A 19,830-nucleotide genomic window follows, 5' to 3' on the forward strand; every position below is an offset into this window, starting at 1 on the left:
CACACCACGTATTCATACGATCCCCAAACAACACGGCACCTCCAATTTGCACTTCCCCAGCTTTAGCACAGCAAGAGCAGCTCTTGCCAAAACCCCAAGCTCCACAGCCCCTTCCACTCTCACCCACACCCCTAGGTCCATACAAAAGTCAATGAAAGGCTGAGACCAAGGGCACCCTATGCCCCTGCTTGCGTCACATTTCCTCCAACCCAGCTCACACACACTGCCACCACTCAATAGGACCCACACCTCCCCACCAGCACCCAACCCAGTCCTAGCCCTTTTGCTCCCTTCTCCCACCCCCAATGTCTCAATTTCTACACACTCCACCACCACCCCTCACCATGCCCCTTTCTTCCCATTGCCCGCCCACACTTCGGCCCCTGCTATCCCCTATAATCCTACCCGCCCAGCACCCACAAAGGCAACCCACCAATTATCCTGCACCCCCATCAATGCCAGGTCACTTTCCAAAAATAAATTTCCCATCTCTGACATCATAGATGAAAACCCAGACATCCATTTCATTACTGAGACCTGGTTTTCAGACGACTACGAGCCAATCGCACACAAGACCTTCCCACCTGGCCACAACCTCCATTGTCCGAAACAGATCACAAAGGGGAGGGGAGCTCGCGATACTGCACAAACACCAACTCCAGCTAATAATCAAGGACACCACAACCAACACCACTGACTACGAATCTCTCGTGGTAAAAGTGAAACTCTCACCCTCCACCTCCCACAGTTTCCTATTCATCTATAGAACCTCTGGCTACAACAAAAACATTGCAGACACACTTGGTGAAGCACTGGCCACTGACCTCATCATATATTCAACACTTACCATCTTAGGCTATTTCGACTCACCCTCAAACCCTATGACCTGATCCTCACAGACATTCTAGAATTACTCAGCCTGACGCATTACATCTCCACACCCACCAACTTGAGAGATCACTCCCTAGATGCGATTTTCTGCACCACAACTATATATCGACCCCGCTCCCCCACCCCCTACCATGGACTGATCCCTCAGCAATTTATTTTACCATACCGCTGAGAACAGCGGCTGGCGTTCAAGACCACATAGGACCTCAGCCAACCACCCCGCTTACCATGTGTCTTTAAAACAAAGTCGTAATCACCCCAGATCTAGCACACTCACTCCTCAACTCGCTTCATACGCTTGACCTCCAGTAAGGTCCACCAGCGATCGAGTCCTTCAACCGTTGGCTTACAAACACCCTTGCACCCCCCCATTCCAACAAAACAGACCTCTGAGAGATCAGGACCAACATCCAAGTGGTTCACCGCAAATCTCAAATCGCTCAAAATTCTCAAGCACCATCTGGAACGGACCTGGAGTGCCGACCCTTCAGCCCAGAACAAAACTGCCCTAGCGACAACGACCAGCACATACAAAGCAAGAACGCATTCTATGGGAACAGAATCCTAAATGCTCGAAACCCAAGCAAGGAACTACATAGAATCATAGCCAAATTCAAATCCCCTGCATGCTCGAGCTAGCCCCCACCAATCTCCCATGCCCTAAGTGACACTTCAGCACTGCATTTCCACAATGCTGCCAATGACAGCCACTCCACCGTCACCACTAAATTAATACAATTACCCCCGCCACCCAACGACCTACCTTCAACCCCACCTGATACAAATCCTCAACTCTTTCTCGCCAATCACACACCAAGAATGTCTCTCGCTCGTAGCAGATAGCCACCCTTCAGGCTCTCCTGAGGACCCATGCCCATCCTCAGTCCTCAAAACCATCCTAGCCTTGTACTGCACAGGTAGTGTTGCACGCACAATCCTCAACAACTCACCCACATCAGGATCTTTCCCGAAAGCCCTAAAAACATCCTACATCAAAACCATCCTCAAAAAACTGACACTCGACCCACTCCTACCGCAGAACTATCTCCAAAACACATTTCATCGCCAAACTCATTTACCGCGCGGCTTACAAACAGCTTGGCCATTTTGCCAAAGCCAACAACCTCTTAGACCCTGCACAGTCAGGCTTCAGGCCACTCAGGGGAACTTCCCTCGTCTACATCTCGGAAGACCTAAAAAGAACAGCCGACGCAGAAGGCTGCGCTGTACTCATCCCGCTGGACCTCTCCGCAGCCTTCGACACAATTGATCACACCATCCTACTAGAGAGGCTTCAAACACTAGGAATCAGAAACGCAGCCCTCTCATGGATCTCCTCTTTCATCTCCAATCGATCACAAATCATGCACCTGCACCATTTCACAACCACATCACGACCAGTAAAGAAAGGTGTCCCCCAAGGAGCATCCCTATCCCCCCTAATTTTCAACTTCTACCTAAACCACCTGCCTGCAATCATCCACTCATACAATCTTACCTGCTACAACTACGCAGACGTCACCCAGATCATCCTCAAAATCCACAAATCTCAAACTTCTGGCAGTCCGAACCAGTCATCATGCCTCTAGGATATTGACCACTGGATGACCAACCACCTCATTCTCAACCCTGGAAAAACTGAAATCTTAGTTTGTGGAAAAACAGCCCTCCTCCCCCAAACAATTCCGTGGCCTCGACCCCTAGGATAAGCACCAGCAATCTCCGACGTGGTAAAAAACCTAGGAAGCACACTGGACTCAGACCTATCCCTTAACCAACACACCACTACCATATCTAAAACCTCTTTCTTCCATCTATGGATTTGCAGGCATATCTTCCCTTACCTCACCTAAAACACTGCTTTTCTGCCATCAACTCCATCATCCTGTCTGACCTAGATTACACAAACTGCCTCTACCTAGGAGCTCCGGAATCTCAACTAAAAAAACTCCAAAGAATCCAAAACACGGCAGCACACCTGCTCATTAACATACCAGCCAGAGAACACATCAGCCCTACACTAAAAGTCCTCCATTGGCTCCAGATTGGTCAACGCACTACTTTCAAAGCTATTTGCATCACCCACCACGCCATCCACAACACCGGACCGGAATTCCTTTGGGACAAAATCATTCCCTACCAGCCCTCAACAAATCTCAGATCCCGCACAGCATTTCACCTAGTGGTCCCACCTCACAACACCTCCAGGCTGGGTGGATCCTCTTTCTCGGTCCAAGTGCCAATCATCTGGAACTACCTACACCTACACATTCACAACACTGAATCACCTGAAATTCAGAAAGGCCCTAAAATCCTGGCTCTTCCCTTAATATCCCCATGAACCCATCCCCCTGAAACCACACTGCCGAACCCAAAATTCTCCTAGACCAATTACAAAACAGAGGCTGGCAGCATTCGCAGCCGCTCACCTGACACACTGTCAGCCCACGCACAACAACATCCCTTACCTTACTAACTCCCCGAATCATCCCCCCTCGAAACCACACTGCCGAACCCAACTCTCCCTCAAACCAACTACAACACAGAGGCCGGCAGCATTTGCTGTGGCTCACCTGATGCACAACAACATTCCTTACCTAATCACATACACCAGGGAAGCCAGCAGCCTTCGCTGTGGCATACCGCAACACACTCACCCGCCCTCACCACCCAGACCCTCGCACCAGAGAAACCACAAATAATGAGACCACGCCATCCTCGCTGCTTCACTGGACAAAGACCGCTCCAGTTGAAAAATTACAAAGCCATTGGTACGTTTTGTCTCACACCACCTCTGTGGACCCAGGCCGCAGGCACAGCCAAGCATCCATGCACTGTAGAATGCTGCTATGGCTATGCTCTTGTGGTCTAGCATCGCATATAGCCATCCAGACTGAAACACCTGACATACCTCAACTCCTCTGCCACTAGCATACAGAGACTACCAACCAAAAGGAACTCTGTATAGCTGGCCACACATCGACTCTCTGAACAATAGCCCTCTATCGCAAACCACCAACAGCATCCTCCCACATGCCTGACATTTTTGGGCTGCTTAGTCGTGCCTAGCCAGCCACCTAAACCCTAGTCCGGTGAAAATGCACACATGCATCTTCTAATCTAAAACTCTTAGAACCTCCAACACATTGACTACGGTCACCGAGGGCGTTCCAAATACAAAGTGCAGTGAGGCCATACAAATGGGGAAGGAGCGCTATATAAATAACTGAATACAAATATACATACGTGCAACCTTGGCTTCAACACATACTGGTCTTCTATCAGTCTCCCCAACTCACGGGCTGTGTTGATTTCACTGACGGTGCTTATTTCTTGGAGCCAAGGAAAGTACCACAGCAGGTAATTCTTCCTGCCTTGATTCTTGACACGGGAGGGCCCCGGGTATCTCTGATACACAATGCAGGATTCTTCAGCCTGTTTCCCTGGTCTTACACTTTCCAATCATGAGGGCTCTTGAAAGCAACGGTTTCTTGTCGAAAAGGTCAAGGGAACTTCCCTCCTTGCAATCCGCTTCTGTTTCGCTGTCTTTCTCCTCTTGTTAAACTGCCATCTTGGAACAGCTGTTTCCTCATATGCTTTGCCTTGCTCAGAGTGTGCTCTCGTGCTCCCCCTTTTATCATGTGGGGAAGCTTAATGGAAGTCAGTTGTGTGTGTGATTGTCAGTAATTGCCTGACCTTGCCTGACCATTGTATTGGGGCACGTCAAGTATACAGCTCTGGTGTTAGTCTGTTTTCTCTTGTAGCAGCCTGTTCATGAGAAAGTGTTCTGAGTTCCTAAATATCCTTGGGAGGATAGGGTAAAGGTGTTATAAGGAAGGGGATACCGCGTCTCACCATCCAGTGTCCCATTCCCACTCCCCCAAGACCCCTCATCCAGGTGATCCTCCCTCACTGGTCCATCCCCAGGAACTGGATCCAAAAGGGATGGCCGTGTCCTGGCCACCTGGATGACAGATCCCTGAGGACTAGCGGGTGAGACACCTTCCAGTTTCTCACAGCATACAGTCATAATTCCCACTTACCACCAAAGGTCTGCATACCGTTCTTTCTGCAATGAGACAATCTCTTGAACGGTTTTTAGTAGTTAAGCAGATGTGACCTGGATGTTATCATCTGCAATTGTGGCATGACCATGAACACAGTTTACAACTTTTTTTTTTTTTTTAAATATATTTTTATTTTATCTCAACCAAACAACATTACAACGAAACATAAATAAAACACCTCAAACAACAAAACCAAACGAACAAAAAATAAGGCACTGCAGTCCCCATCCCTCCCCCCTATGAGCCTGTAGAGTGTCCGCCATCAGTGTCCGTTCCATGCGGTGGGGCCTCATCGCTCTCAAGTCCAGCCGAGGCCGACCCCGCACCAAACAGCTCAGCTAACAATAACTTCCATGCCGTGAGAGAGCCTGTTTCTTCCTCTTCCTCTGCCACCCTGCCACACTGTCGTTTCGGCATCAGCCCATTTTTGGAGATCTCGCCACCAGACCTCCACTCGCGGCTTATGACATTTCTTCCACCCATGGCTATCCTACGTTTGGCAAGCACATAGGCCAGATCTTTAAGTTTCTCAACATGTCGAAGCTTACGCGCCCTGGGATACCCTCCCAGCAGACAGGCCCAAGCCGAATCCACCTTAAGTGTGATACCCCTCCCTGCCAGCCTCCGCGCCACTTCACCCCAGTAGGTTGCAATCACTGGGCACGCCCAGAACATGTGTATCATGTCCGCATTCTCTTCGTTACACTTGGGGCACGCCTGGCGCCCATTATCCAGAAATTTGGAAATTCTAAGGGGGGTCATATATGCCCTGTGCGTAATATAGAGCTGTATCTGCTTAAACCTGGCGTTCCTCGATACCTTTTTGTGGTACCCCAGGGCGCGCTCCCACATCCCATCCGACATCGAGGCCCCCATCTCCGCTTCCCATTCCAGTCTCAGGTGCCCCAAATCCTTCCCAACCTTTGTCATCAACATCTCGTACAACCTAGAGACCTCGTGCCCACCCTCTGATGCGTCATACATTATTTCCAGCGTGGCATCCGGTTCATCGGCCAAGGTAGTTTCGGGCCACGTGCTCCGGACCTCCCGGACCACCCTATGATATGTTACATATTGACCCCTGTGTAGCCCCGACCCTGCCTCCAGTTCATCAAACTCCATCAGGGTCCCATCCTGCCAGATGTCGCACATAGTGATCAACCCCACTGACTCCCAGTATGTCCGGAGAATAGCTCTCAGCTGCCCGTCTTCCTTCGCCAGGGCGACCAGAGGTAACTGCGGCATACACGGCAAGGGGTCACCCATCATCCGACAGGCGCGCTGCCATATGTTCCTGCCAAGGGCTAGCATCTTAGGACGCTCTCTCATCCATGAACCGGTCACCCAGATCACCTCCCGCAGATAGAAGGGGGAACAGTCTCTCCCTAGCAGCCTGTGTTCGGAGGTCTCTTCATCCGAGAGCCACCTGGCCACATATTGCAGTTGCGCCACCATATAATAGGCCTCAAAGTTCGGCAGCTTCGCGCCACCTTTCTCATAAGAGTTCTGCAATTTCCACAATGCGACCCTGTTGCGCGTGCCGTGCCATAGGAAATTCCTACATACACTATGTAACCTAGCAAAAAACTTCCTAGGTATCATATACGGGATGTTATTAAAGTAATGCAGGAGCCTGGGCAGCACCACCATTTTAAGCATAGCTCCACGACCCATCATCGCTAAAGGCAATCTTTCCCAGAACCTCATGCACTTCTCAATCTTTCCCACAGCTAGCTCAGTATTATGCCTGTGTTCTTCCTCGGTCGTGTGATACACGTCAATGCCCAGGTACCGGAAGGAGCTCGTCGCCCACGGGATCCGCAGCACTGGCAACCTCTCCACCGGTATCCCCACATAACTGCCTAGCGGGAATAGTGCGGATTTCTGAGGGTTGACCGCTATGCCGGACAACCAGGCGTACCTCTCCAGTACCTCCAAGATAAACTGCAAATTCTCTTCCGGATGTTTCAGGTATAACAGCATATCGTCTGCATACAGGGATATAAGATGGCACTCCCCTCCCACCTCTATGCCCACCGGATCATACTGCTGCCGGAGGTAAATCGCTAAGGGCTTGAGGGCCAGTATGTACAACATTGGGGACCAAGGACACCCCTGCCTAGTGCCCCTACCTAACTGCCAGCTCTCTGACACCACTGCGCCCGTACGGACCCTAGCCAGAGGCGCACTATATAATAGCTCGGCCCACCTCATGTAGCCTGGTCCCAGTCCAAACCGCCCCAAAGCCGCCAGCAGCCACGGCCATCGCACAGAGTCGAACGCTTTAACCGCGTCCAACGCCACTATCGCCATTTCGCTGTCCTCATTGCACCCCCATTCAACCACCCTGTGAAGGCGTCTATGATTCCGAGTAATATTCCGATTCGGGACATAGCCCGTCTGGTCAGGATGGATCAGCTTGCCTATCACCCTCCGCATTCTGGCCGCCAGGACAGCTGTTAGGATCTTGCTGTCCTGGTTCAGCATCGACAGGGGCCGGTAGGAGCCACAATCATGTCCCGGTTTATTGGGTTTGGGGAGCGGTACTATAATCGCCTCCCTGAGCGATTCCGGCAGCCGCCCCACCTCGAACGCTTCATTAAGCATCTCCAGCATGGGCGGGAGCACCTCCTCTCCATACACTTAATAAAATTCACTGGGGAACCCATCCGCTCCTGGGGCCTTGCAAGTGGGTAGCTGCCGCACAATCTCCTGCAGCTCCTCCAGAGTGATCGGAGCATCCATCTCCTCTCGCTCTTCGTCACTTATCTTGGGCAGGCCTATGTCTTCAAGTACTACCTCTATCTCCTCCCGGCTTCCCCCTTCTCGATCCTCATATAATGCTTGATAATATTCCACGAATGCCCCATTCACCCCTTCCTGGGTGTCCTCCTCCACGCCCTTTTCAGTGATAACTGATCGGATCGGGGATCTTGGGGTCTCGCTCTTGTACAGCCAAGCAAGAAGCCTGCCCGTCTTGTCCCCCCCCACATGCAACCTCTCAATGTACTTCCTGTAATTCAGATTACAGAGCCTGTCCCAGTGTTCTGCGCACCTCTGCTGCAGATTAGTGACCTCCTCCGTATCCATCCCACCCTCCCCCAGCTCTTTCTCCAACTCAATCTCGGATTTACGCAGATCAGCCAGGACTCCTCCCATTAATCCCTTGGATTTCGCAATGGCAACCCCCCTCATTACAACCTTAAAGGCCTCCCACAAAGTACCAGCCGACTTGACACTACCTGTATTCGCCTCAAAGTAAGCAACTATCTCCTCCCTCATGTCCTCTCTGAAGACTGGATCCCTGAGCGCTTCCGCCTTAAGGCGCCATGTTGGAATTCGCGCACGTGGGGGACAAAGCTGCCATCGCATGACCAGGGGCGAGTGGTCCGAAAGGACTCTCGCCCTGTAGTCTATCTGGTCACACTCCGCGACAACGTCCGGAGTGGCGAAAAAGTAATCCAGCCTTGTGTGTAGCTGGTGCGGGGCCGAGTAATGCGAATATTGCCTCACGCCAGGGTGTCTCGTCCTCCACACGTCTGCCAGGCCAAGGTCTACCAGCAGCGCCTGCAGTACCCTAGCCGCCGGGCTGGGCCTGACCACCCTGTCATCCGACCTGTCCTCCTTGGGGTTTAGTACACAATTAAAGTCCCCACCCCAAATTACCGGACCCCCCATCCCTTCACCAAGTCTAGTGATCAGTGTCCTAAAGTATGTCGCCGTGTCACGGTTGGGAGCATAAGTATTTATAATACACACTACTTTATTTTCCACAAGCCCCCTTACCATGACCAGCCTCCCATCAGACTCCACAACCTCCCCAAGTAGCTTAAACGGGACATGTGGTGCAACCCAAACCAGCACACCTCTAGCATAGGCAGAATATGTAGATCCAACTACTGTCCCTCTCCACTTCCTCCCACCAGTTCCAGTTTATCCCGTGTCAGATGCGTCTCCTGTAACAAGGCGACATCTATCTTTTGCCTTTTTAGGTACAACATGACCTTGTTACGCTTAAGGTAGCTGTTAAGCCCTCTAACGTTCCACGTTAGTATCCTAAGGTCCCCCATGATTTATCAGTAGCTCCCTCCTCCCTTCCAGGTCTACTCGCCCCCCCCCCCACCTCAAAGACCCCCATTTCCAGTTTCTCTCCCAGGCTCATATAAAAACTGACCCACCCCACCCCCCTAACCCAACCAACTGCCCAGCTCCATCCCTGGATCTCAGGCATCCCCGTGTTCGGTTCTCTCTGGAACCCAAGTAGAGAACCCGACAGGGTGTCACCCCACACACAGTGACTAACCTAAACTCAAACTGGGGTACAAAGAACAGCCCCTGGAGGCTCCCCTCCCACACTTCCGTATCCGCGCACACGGACCATGTTCCAAAGTCCTAACGCATACACTTCCATAACAAAGTCACACAGACTATATTCCAGTCCTAATGTTCATAGCCCAACCGGGCCCGCAGCGTCACTTATCTCTTCCCGTTCCACCCGCCGTCCGCTCATCTGGCTCCTGAGGACAGTTTTGTGCATCGAGCCATTCCATGGCCTCCTCCGGAGTGTCAAAGAACAGCATCTTAGTCTTGAAGAAAACCTTCAGTCTGGCCGGGTAGAGCAACATATACTTGTACCCAGCTGCCCGCAATCGCCTCTTAACCGCCCCAAAGTTCATGCGACTGCGCTGCACTTGCAAGGTGTAATCGGGGTAAGCAGTAATGGTCGCCTCTCCTTGCCGTATGGTGCCCCCCTTAGGAAAGTGTTCGAGGATCCTTTCCCGATCCCGATAATTGAGGATCTTGGCGATCACAGGCCTAGGCGGGTTCCCCGGCGGTGGTCTCCTGATCAAGGCCCTGTGCGCCCTCTCCACCGCAAACCCCTGCGACAGGGCTCCCCCAGTGATCTCCTGCAGCAGCAAGTTCTCAATAAACTCCGTGGGATTCTGGCCTTCAGCCCCCTCCGGCAGGCCCACGATGCGAACGTTGTTTCTCCGGGCACGTCCTTCCGCCTCTTCAGCCCTACTTTCCAAGTTGCCCACCCGCTGCACCAGGGCATGGATATCACGCTTATGTGCGGTGCAGTCCGCCACAGTAGGGCCCATCTCCTTTTCCAAAGTTTCCGTGCGCTCAGCCAGGGCTCGCACATCCTGCCTCAGGAGGTTCACGTCCTCCTGCACCGCCCCAACCTGTAGTTCCATCGCAGTTTTCAATTCGGCCACAGCAAGTTGGAGCTTGGTCTCCCATGTCGCCTTCAGGTCCGCGATCGCAGCGAGGACCTCCTGGTTCGCACCACCGGCGGCCATCTCCTTGGTCTGAGCCTTATCCTTGCTCCTGGCTCCTTCCGGGCCGGGCGGCGTCTTGGCGTATTCGTCGAGCGTGGGCTGTTTATTCTTCGCCCTCAGAAGCTTGTTCGACATATCTCCAGTCAGGAGCGTCCTGACAGGACGTGCGCATTGACGCTCCGGTCCAAGGCAGGGAGGCACTATGCCCATACACCACAACTCAGTTGAGAGTCCCAGCTCGCCCAACAATCTCAGGCACCGCTGTTGTCCGGCGCTCCCCCCAGATGGGCAGAGTCGCGCTGCCCCCTTCGTACCGCCGAGAGGGCGCACATATGCTGTGGTCCCGATCCACCGCTCCTTTGTCCCCTCGTCAAGCGGCGGCGGCCATTTTGTCGTCCGTCGAGGTCTCGCCACCAGTGCTTCACTCGGCTCCTAAGTACATGTGCGCAATACGAACCCGTGTAAAAATGTATCCTCGCGTGCAGCCGAACTTCATGTACACAGTCTTCACAATCTTCGCCAAATCGCAGCGGTCCTTGCGCGGTATCAGTCGGATTATGTACGGATCAGCGGGAGCTCCCGTACAGGCACGTCTTTTCACATGGCTTCCAAGCCACGCCCCTCAACACAGTTTACAACTTACCAACAATTCAGTAAGGATGGTATCAATGTTGTGTTTTGCACCTTCCCTTACTGGATTTGGTGCAAATATGTTTCCCCTACTCAGTTATGCTGAGCATCTTTTGAAGCAGCCAGTGTTGACAGTATTCAGCTCAAGACTCAGCGTAAAGGCATTCTTCATATCTTGCATTCAGATCCAATCCTATTTGACCCCTGATAGTATCATGTGATCTTGCTCACGCTGAAAGCGTTTGACGATAGTTCACTGTTTGATATGCCGGTAAGGTGTTTCTCCCCTTTTTTCTGTAGAATGAGTGAACCGCAACCTGTAGGAGATCTGAGCAGAGTAGTACAACACCTTACTGCACACATGTGCAAATAATGAAAACCCAGGGGGATGATGGATGGACCCTCATGAGGGCTTAGCTTCGGTCATCCCAGATGACTGACAATTATACCCATGCCCCTAGTTAAATAAACAGACAAAGCCTTGCTTCTTATAACAAGCGTGAACCACTTTCGTTTATATAATTTCAATCTGTGAACCCATTCCTTGGTACACATGAACCATAACATACAGTGCTCCTAGCAGAGGCGCTCTCTGCTAGTACATGAAAGACCCACTACTTCATAGATCTTTTTCCATCACTTTTTCCTAGCATTAATTACACTTTAGTTGAAGTAATATTGAAATAGGTCCTGTGGGGGCCTGGGAGGACAAGTCCATTCACATTTTGTAAATAACTCATTAAATGAATCAGTAGGGTCACTAGAGAACGTGTGCATTCACATTTGGTAAATAAATAATCATATATCTCAGTGGGGTCACTTGAGAACGTGCGCATTCACATTTGGTAAATAAACATATATCTCAGTGGGATCACCTGAGGACGTGCGCATTCACATTTGGTAAATAATCATATAACTCAGTGGGATCACCTAAGGACGTGCGCATTGACGCTTGATAAAATAATCATATATATAATTGGGGTCACCTGAGAAAGTGCGCATTCACATTTGCTAAATATATAATCATATATATCATTTTGGTCATCAAAGACTGTGCGCATTCACATTTGGCAAATAAATAATCATATATCGTAGTGGGGTCACCTGAGGACGTGCGCGTTCGCACTTGGTAAGTAAATAATCATATATCTCAGTGGGATCCCCCGAAGACGTGTGCATTTACATTTGGTAAATAAATAATCTTATATCTCAGTGGGATCACCTGAGGACGTGCGCATTCTTGCCCCTCTCCAGTGTGGATATATCAGCGAGAAACGGATCGATTCCAAACATACAGTATGGGCCAAACAGGAGTCCAGAATATAAGATGGACCTTTCCCCACCGTGTCTCCATAGTTGGCCAAAACCCACCTCGGCACTCCGCTAGGCGAGTTACTTGAACTCCCACACTCCTCAGAGCTGCTGTTAGAGTACAGCCTGCCAGCGTCCCCGGTACAGGCACGGTGAATATAACCTTCCACCCGGTCCTTCAACTGCCCATGTGTCAGCCATCTGCCAGCACACACAGGGCACTGGGTCCCCTTTCCACTCTTTCCCCATCCTACCTGACTGATGCTACTTAGCGTGAGAACAGACCCATTTATCGCTCCCTCTCGTGAGCGGTGGCGTGCAGTATGAAACCCATGCCACGTGCTCCTTACAGCTCACGACCTCCGGCTCACTCTCTAGACTCGGGGTGGGGGAGAGAGTAGTGCTGGCCTTGACGGTGGACGGCCTACTGGTGGAGGCCGTTCCTAACACAACAGAGGGTAAGGATGCCCTCCGTGGGTGTAACAGAGCCCCCTTCTCTGCTCGTCTCTCTCGCCGCTCCCCCTCTGCCGATCCCCTCGGGCTCTTATCTCCCCGAGGAACTATCCACTGGTCTCCACCAGCAGGGGGACTCGCGCCCGATCTGAGGTGAAATCACCTCACAGACAGACCCCGCTGCTCCTGTTGGTGGAGCCTAACATTATTGTTCTGACAAACTCTGCGTGCCAAAACCACGCGCAAAGTAAACGGACAACGCAAAGAGAAAGTAAACAAATATGCCTGCCAGCAACATGACACATAGCCCAGGCACACACTAAAACCCACAAACCCACAGGAAATGCAGTATTGCACTCACCCCCTTCTTCAAAAACCCTTGTCCTTAACGGTTTCTCTGCTCCCGAAGTGCTTACAATACAATATGAAAGTTTTCATTCTATAACAATGGCATAGTTCACCATTGTTTAGAACAATCCATTGGTTCATTATTATACACATCTGTACATGTAATCGTGTGAACAGGCAGTCCCCTCAATATTCTGACTGGCCTGACCTCTCGTTGAGATCGCAGTAGCTCATTAATGACCTCTGAATGATCTTCATGCGCTGTTTCTTGAGGGTCTATGGATGCAGGCGGTCCGTCTCTAGTCACAGCGTCTGGTCTTGGCATGTTTTCCTCTTGGGTTGTGAAGAACGTGGCGGAACCTCCAAACCCTGATACCTCTCTTTGGGTCCCACACTGTTCTGCGGGACCTGGAGTTGGGTTTTCCCTTCTATATCAGTAGCTTATGGCTAAGCCTTCATCACTTTCATCCCCCTCCTCATCCTCTGGATCAGACAAAATGTCAGAGGGCCTTTGTGCTACTTTAGTGGTTGGAGGATCTCGATCCTCTGTATTTCTCTTCTCTCTTGACTTGGAGGCTACAGATGGTACAGTACTTGGTCCTGCAGGTTGTGAGATTTCCCCGTGGACCGACTCCGGTGGAAGACTTCTGGTGCTCCTCTTACTGGGGGAAAAAGGAACTTCAGCCATAGTCAGATCCATTTCTACATCATCCCCTATGGGCAGGAGATGATTCCGGTGCTGGGTCTTCACATCCCTCGGGGGGCCTTCCAGTGTCAGTCTGAACACTGGGTAACCCTGTCAGCTGTTGCTCAATCAGATAGAGCTGCGATTCCCAGCGGTCTCCCAGCTTGTTTCGACCTCTCTTCCCTAAACTCCTGATGAGCACCCTATCCCCAGGTTGCAGATTGTGGAACCAGACCGTATCATCCTATCTCTTCTTGTTCTGCTGCGCATTCTTTTCAGCAGTGGCTTGCTCTAGTTGGAAGGCTTGGGACAATTGGTCTTGAAGGTCCCTCACATACATGCTGTAATTGTCTACCCCTGTCCCATCAGAGGAGACCCCAAAACACAGGTCTATGGGTAGCCGGGAATCCCTGCCAAACATTAGCTGATACAGAGTGAATCCGGTGCTGTTATTCCTGGTTCAGTTGTAGGCATGAACTAGAGTGGACACATGTTGGCTCCACTTCAGTTTCTCTTTGGCACTCAGTGTCCCCAGCATACCCAACAATGTACAATTGAAACGTTCAGCTTGGGCATCCCCTTGTGGGTGGTAAGGTTTTGGCTGGTTTTCTTTACCCCAATCAACTGCATGAGTTCTTTGATGAGTTTGGATTCAAAGTCTCTTCCTTGATCGGAATGTAGGCGAGCAGGCCAGCTGTAATGCACAAAGAATTTGTCTCTGAGTACTTTTGCTATGATAATCGCCTTCTGATCTCTGGTGGGATATGCTTGGGCATATCGAGTGAAGTGATCTGTCACTACCAAGATGTTCTGAATTCCTCTGTGGTCCGTTTCAAGGCTCAGGAAACCACACAAACTAAGTCCATGAATCCAGAGCTCTGCAGATGTTGAAGTGCTGCGCTGGATGACTGAGGGTTTTCAGGCGATGCATCTGGCACATGTATGGCAATACTCTTCTACTTCTGGGCCTAGGTGAGGCCAGTAAAATTGATTTTGTAGCAACTCCAATGTCCGTTCGCTTCGCAGGTGTCCATGCTGGTTATGCAGAGCGCGCAGGGCCAATGGACGTAGTGAGCATTGCAACACAAGCCGGTGTATAAGGCACCCCTGGATTTGACTCTCCTTGTACAGTACTCCTTCTTTCGTCACTAGTGATTTCCATTCTTTGCAATAGATCTGGTGATTGGGCATGTTTCTGCTTTCCGGAGGCCCACTAGCGCCGTTCTCTTTGCTTTGCAGCACTTCTCGTAGTTCCAAATGGTTCAAGTGCAGCAGTTCTGGGGCCGTTAGACTGGTTACATCACAATAGCTCATAGGAATCCCCTTTTTGGTCCCTCCTAGGCAGTTAAAACATTCTGGTTCCGCAGTCTGACAAGTTCCTTTTTGGACGATGGCTTTCACTGCGGCCACAGACGCCATCTCGATAGGGATGGACTCGGAGCTGTCATCAGTAGGGGTTCTTCAGGACAATGCATCCGCCTCTATGTTGTTGACTCCAGGGCGATATTCCAACTGGAAGTTGTACATGGGCAAAGCTGCCATCGATCCATGGTAGCGTCCAACTTGGCGGACTTGAAGATGTATGTTAGTGGATTGTTGTCTGTTTTCACTGTGAACGTGGTTCCGTAAAGGTAGTCATGCAGTTTTTCACACACTGGACCAAAAACTCTAGCTTGTGTGCAGGGTAGTTCGATTCAGAGGGATTCAGCCACCGGTTGGCGAACGCCACAGCTTGGACAGTTCCCTGTTGCTCTTGATAAGAGTACAGTGCTCAGCCCATCAGAGCTGACATCCACATGTAGGATGTAGGGCAGGTGGGGATCAGTGTACGCCAGTACAGGCACTTCGGTAAGAGTTTTTTTTAACTGGGTAAAGGCTTGTTCACACTTCTCACTCCATCGCAGGCCAAAGTTCTCTTTAGGATGATACCAGGGATTGGACTGATTTTTCTTGCTAGCCCCTGTCTTCGTGCTGCTGGATAACCCTTGGTCAAGTCTGTGAGCGGTCTAGCTATGTTGGCGAAACCTGGCACGAACCTTCGGTAATAATTGCAGAATCCCAGGAAACCTCTAATTTCTCGCAGGTTCTGATGGCGGGGCCAATTTTCAAGTGCTTCCATCTTGACGGGGTCCACCCTCACTCCTTCAGCAGACACCACATGGCCAATATGCTTCACACTGGTGCAGCAAAACTGCCATTTTTCTAGGGATACTTTCAGTCCCTGCTACTGGAGACGATCCAAAACCATCAGTAACCTTTGGTGATGTTCTTCCAGGGTCCTTCCAAACACGATCACATTGTCTAGGTAAACCAGCACCTCAAGTAGGTTCATGTTCCCGACCGTTCATTCCATCAAGTATTGAAATGTGACTAGTGCTCCGGATATCCCCTGTGGCATTCGAGTAAACTGGTAGAAACCTAATGGGCAGTTGAAAGCCGTCTTCTCCTTATCCTCAGGTAACATGAGGATCTGGTAGTACCCACTTCAGAGATCAAATACAGAAAACCACTGTTTCCCAACCAGATAGTCAAGGGCCTCATCCACTCGGGGAGTGGTATATTAGTCTGGTACGGTTCTGCTGTTTAGCCACCGGTAGTCGATGCACAGCAGCACATCCTGGTTCTTCTTTTGCGCCACCACTATGGGGGAGGCATAAGGGCTTCTCGACTCCTGGATTATACCTACATGCAGCAATTCTTCAAGATGACACCAGACATCCTCCACTTCCGCAGGTGCCAGCCTTCGCAACCTTTTTCTAAAGGGGGTGGTATCGTTCAGGCGGATGCAATGCTTCCCTCCCTTGGCTTCACCCAAATCCCAGTCGCTGGTTGAAAATACATCTGCCCTCAGGGCCAGTTGGTCTTGTAGATAATTTTTTTCATGTTCCGACAATGGAGAGTCCCAAAAGTATATCGTTCCCACATCCAAGGGAGGATATGAGCTTCAGGTTCCAGCCGTCTGTGCCACCAAGTCATCAATATGAAACTGTGCGATTGACAGGCCTCCGGGTAGATGCACAGTTTTATCAGTGACATTAGTGATAGGGACTCTAATATGGGTCACTCCTGGGCTGGTATCACTGATCAGCCTGTGTTGGACCATCGGGCCTCCAGGCAGTTATTCACCTTCAGGAGCCTCCATCAGTAATCTCCTGTAACAGTTTTGAACTTTGAGATGTACCTGGCATGGCACCATGATTGTCTGACCAGGCAGTATGTCAAGTTGACTGTGGTTAGTGGTGGTCACGTCTCCCACGTGCCCGTCGGGTTGCGCCACCTTCTCCATGCTTTTCTGAAGGTAGGGCTGTTGGCAAGTTGGGTGCATCCTCAAAGAATGTGTGAACTACAGACCAGCCATCTCCATACACATCCTGGCTAGAGTACTAAACAGGGCAGAGTTGGTGTCCATGACCAGGGGTACCTCTGGATACTGGTTCTTGGTGGTGCACACTCATGCCAGGGCGGTCAAAGTGGTGCTTACTCCAGCCACCTCTTGGTCTAGGTCAGTGGTCTTCAAACATTTTTGACCGGGCCCCCTTGAGCAAATTTTGGGCAGGTCGGGACCCCCCAGAAATGCCAAATGTACAGTATGTATTGCGCGCCGTCACCTGCACCCATCACAGTCACTGAGCTCCCTCATCCCACTTCTACCCAGTCCCTGGTCTCTCCCCACCCCATCACACACCCTGGGCTCTCCCCACTCTGCTCCCACCACTATCCCATGGTTCCCGCTCATTGTGCTCCCACCATTGTCTCTGGGTTCCCCCCATCCCGTTCCCAACACAGTCTGAGGGCCAGTGGCGGCGGTGATTTTTTAAAGTTTAGGGGCATACCTATTTCCCCAAAAAATGCCATAGCGACCGAGCATAGTGAGGGAGTCTGAACCAATAAAGGGTGGTTCGGGGGGGTTTCCCCTGTGAATTCTTTTAAATAATGGGTTAAAATGTTGCATTGTAGAGCATATTTTTAGCAAAAAAATGGGTAAATTGACAAACAGTTTGCAGTTGGTAATGGGGGGCCCAGGGGGCAGGCATGACATTTTTTACTGGACATCTATGATAGATATCCAGTAAAAAGATACTATCCATGTCCCCTGGGCCCCACTGGGCCTAACACAATCAACATGATTATGTGTGTATGCAAGGCGCTGCAGATTCATACAGCAATCACTTTATCATTCACACAAGCATCCATCACATACACTCACTCATAACATAAGCATACACGCATCCAGACACCTGTTTAAATAAAAACAATGACCATAAACATACCTTCTGCATTGGCCTGCGTGTGGGTGCTGAAACGCCCTGCTCCAGGCTGCTCTGTCCGTATGTGCGAGGAGGCGCAGGAGCTCCCCCTTCGACATACAGACATGCAGTGCCCCAGCCAGCATTTCCAATGAGCTATGCAATGCTGGCAAAGCAAAATGCCCCAGCACTTGCATTGCTCAGTGAGCATGTGTGGCTGGGGAACTAAACTGAACTGTCAAAGGGAAACAATGTTTCCCTTTGACAGTTCAGCCAGCCCAGGAGCACTCCATCACCTGGAAAAAGAAGCTGAGGGAGTGCTCACTTTTTCACTGGGCTGGCTCCTTAGCTCCTCCACAATGGGTGAGGGGCCACTCGGTGGGCGCCCCCTCGCCATTATGGATGAGCTGCCAGGCTCGGACTGGCCTATAGGGCAATGTCTGCACCAAAAATGTAAAATGCTAGTGTGGGCCAGTCAAAATGGGCCACCATTTTGGCCAATGTGGACCAGTTTGAGTTACTTAACTATGCAGTTAGTAATTTTGACCATTGTTGTTGAATATATCACAATGTACTTACATTTTAACACAAAGCACCCCCTTGGGTACTAGTGAAACAGTGGGCCTCATTACAACCCTGGCGATAGCTGTGCCGCCGGAGTTGCATCCGGGTCCGGTACCCGCGAATGGGCAATTACTGGGTCATGCCGAGTTAGGCGGACCTCATAATTGCCCTTTCGCAGGTGCTGGTACCGGTAGATCCCCATTCCCATTGAGCCCCATAGGGCTCAATGGGAATGGGGAGCTTGGATGCACCGGCACCGTTAATAACAGTGCCGGTGCATCCGACGAGCTGTGCTCGTGGGTGCCGCGCGGCCTGCCAGGTCAGACCTAATGGGCTGTCAGGCACCCGTGAGCACAACTCTTACTATGGCGGTACGGTAGCAACAGCCAGACCATGTGAGCCACCGCTGCCAATTTATTCCAATCTAAAAAAAATTAAATAATAATTGTATTTTTTATATTTCATGCTGAGCTCTCAGGGCGCCCCAGGGATGCACCCGCGCACCCCTGGGGGTTCGCTCCCCACAGTTCAATTTGAATACAGCTGATCTAGGTGGATCTTCACGCAGTTGTACCCCAGATATCAGCAGGCTGCATCTCTGACCCCCATCGGATTTAGCCCCTCCAGTGATTCTAAGGGCAGATGTGATATATGTTGGCATTAATAAGGCTCATAGACAATGGTGACCTGTGAACCACTGTCCAGTAGCTCAGTAGTCCTTCACCCCTCAAGTTCAACTGGGGTCCAATTAGGCCCGCAGGAATGCCTTTTGGAGACTGGGCACGAGTTTGTAGTCTGTTGCGAGTCGCTGGTGACATCTTCTTAGAGTTACAGAGCTCATGGTAGACGGAGATGGTCAGCTGTGGGACCTTCCTGAGCCTTAATTCGGTACTTGATAGATAGTAAGTCAGGATTTTGTGTCCTTTTGGATATGCAGGAGTTATTGGCAGTGGAGCTTACTCCTGTGTTCGAGGTTCTAACTGCTCCTCCACTACAACCTCCTGTGCATTTCCCAGCAATGATCGGGCTGGAGTGGGTTTCAGTTCAGTAAATCGAGCAGCTACTCGGGCATAGTCTTGGTCTTGGTCACACCGACGAGTTGAGTGGCTGTCGTCACCCCATTGAAGGCAAAATCTCCATGGTGGTAAATGTGCAGATGATTGGTGAAATATTCTCGAGGCTCTTGGGCTCGTCTACATATCTGGTGTACTCTTTCACATGATGAGGGAAAAAAGTCTCTGCCTCGCTGTTTCATTCTGATTTTCCCTGGGTAGCAGCTGGGTCTGAAGCTTCCTTACCAGTTGCTGCAGCTCCTCATTCTGTTTCTGCTGAGTAATTACATGGTCGGTGCA

Source organism: Ambystoma mexicanum, chromosome 6q (assembly GCF_040938575.1).
Source record: "Ambystoma mexicanum isolate Mex_15411 chromosome 6q, UKY_AmexF1_1, whole genome shotgun sequence".
In the NCBI taxonomy this organism is placed as follows: Eukaryota; Metazoa; Chordata; class Amphibia; order Caudata; family Ambystomatidae; genus Ambystoma; species Ambystoma mexicanum.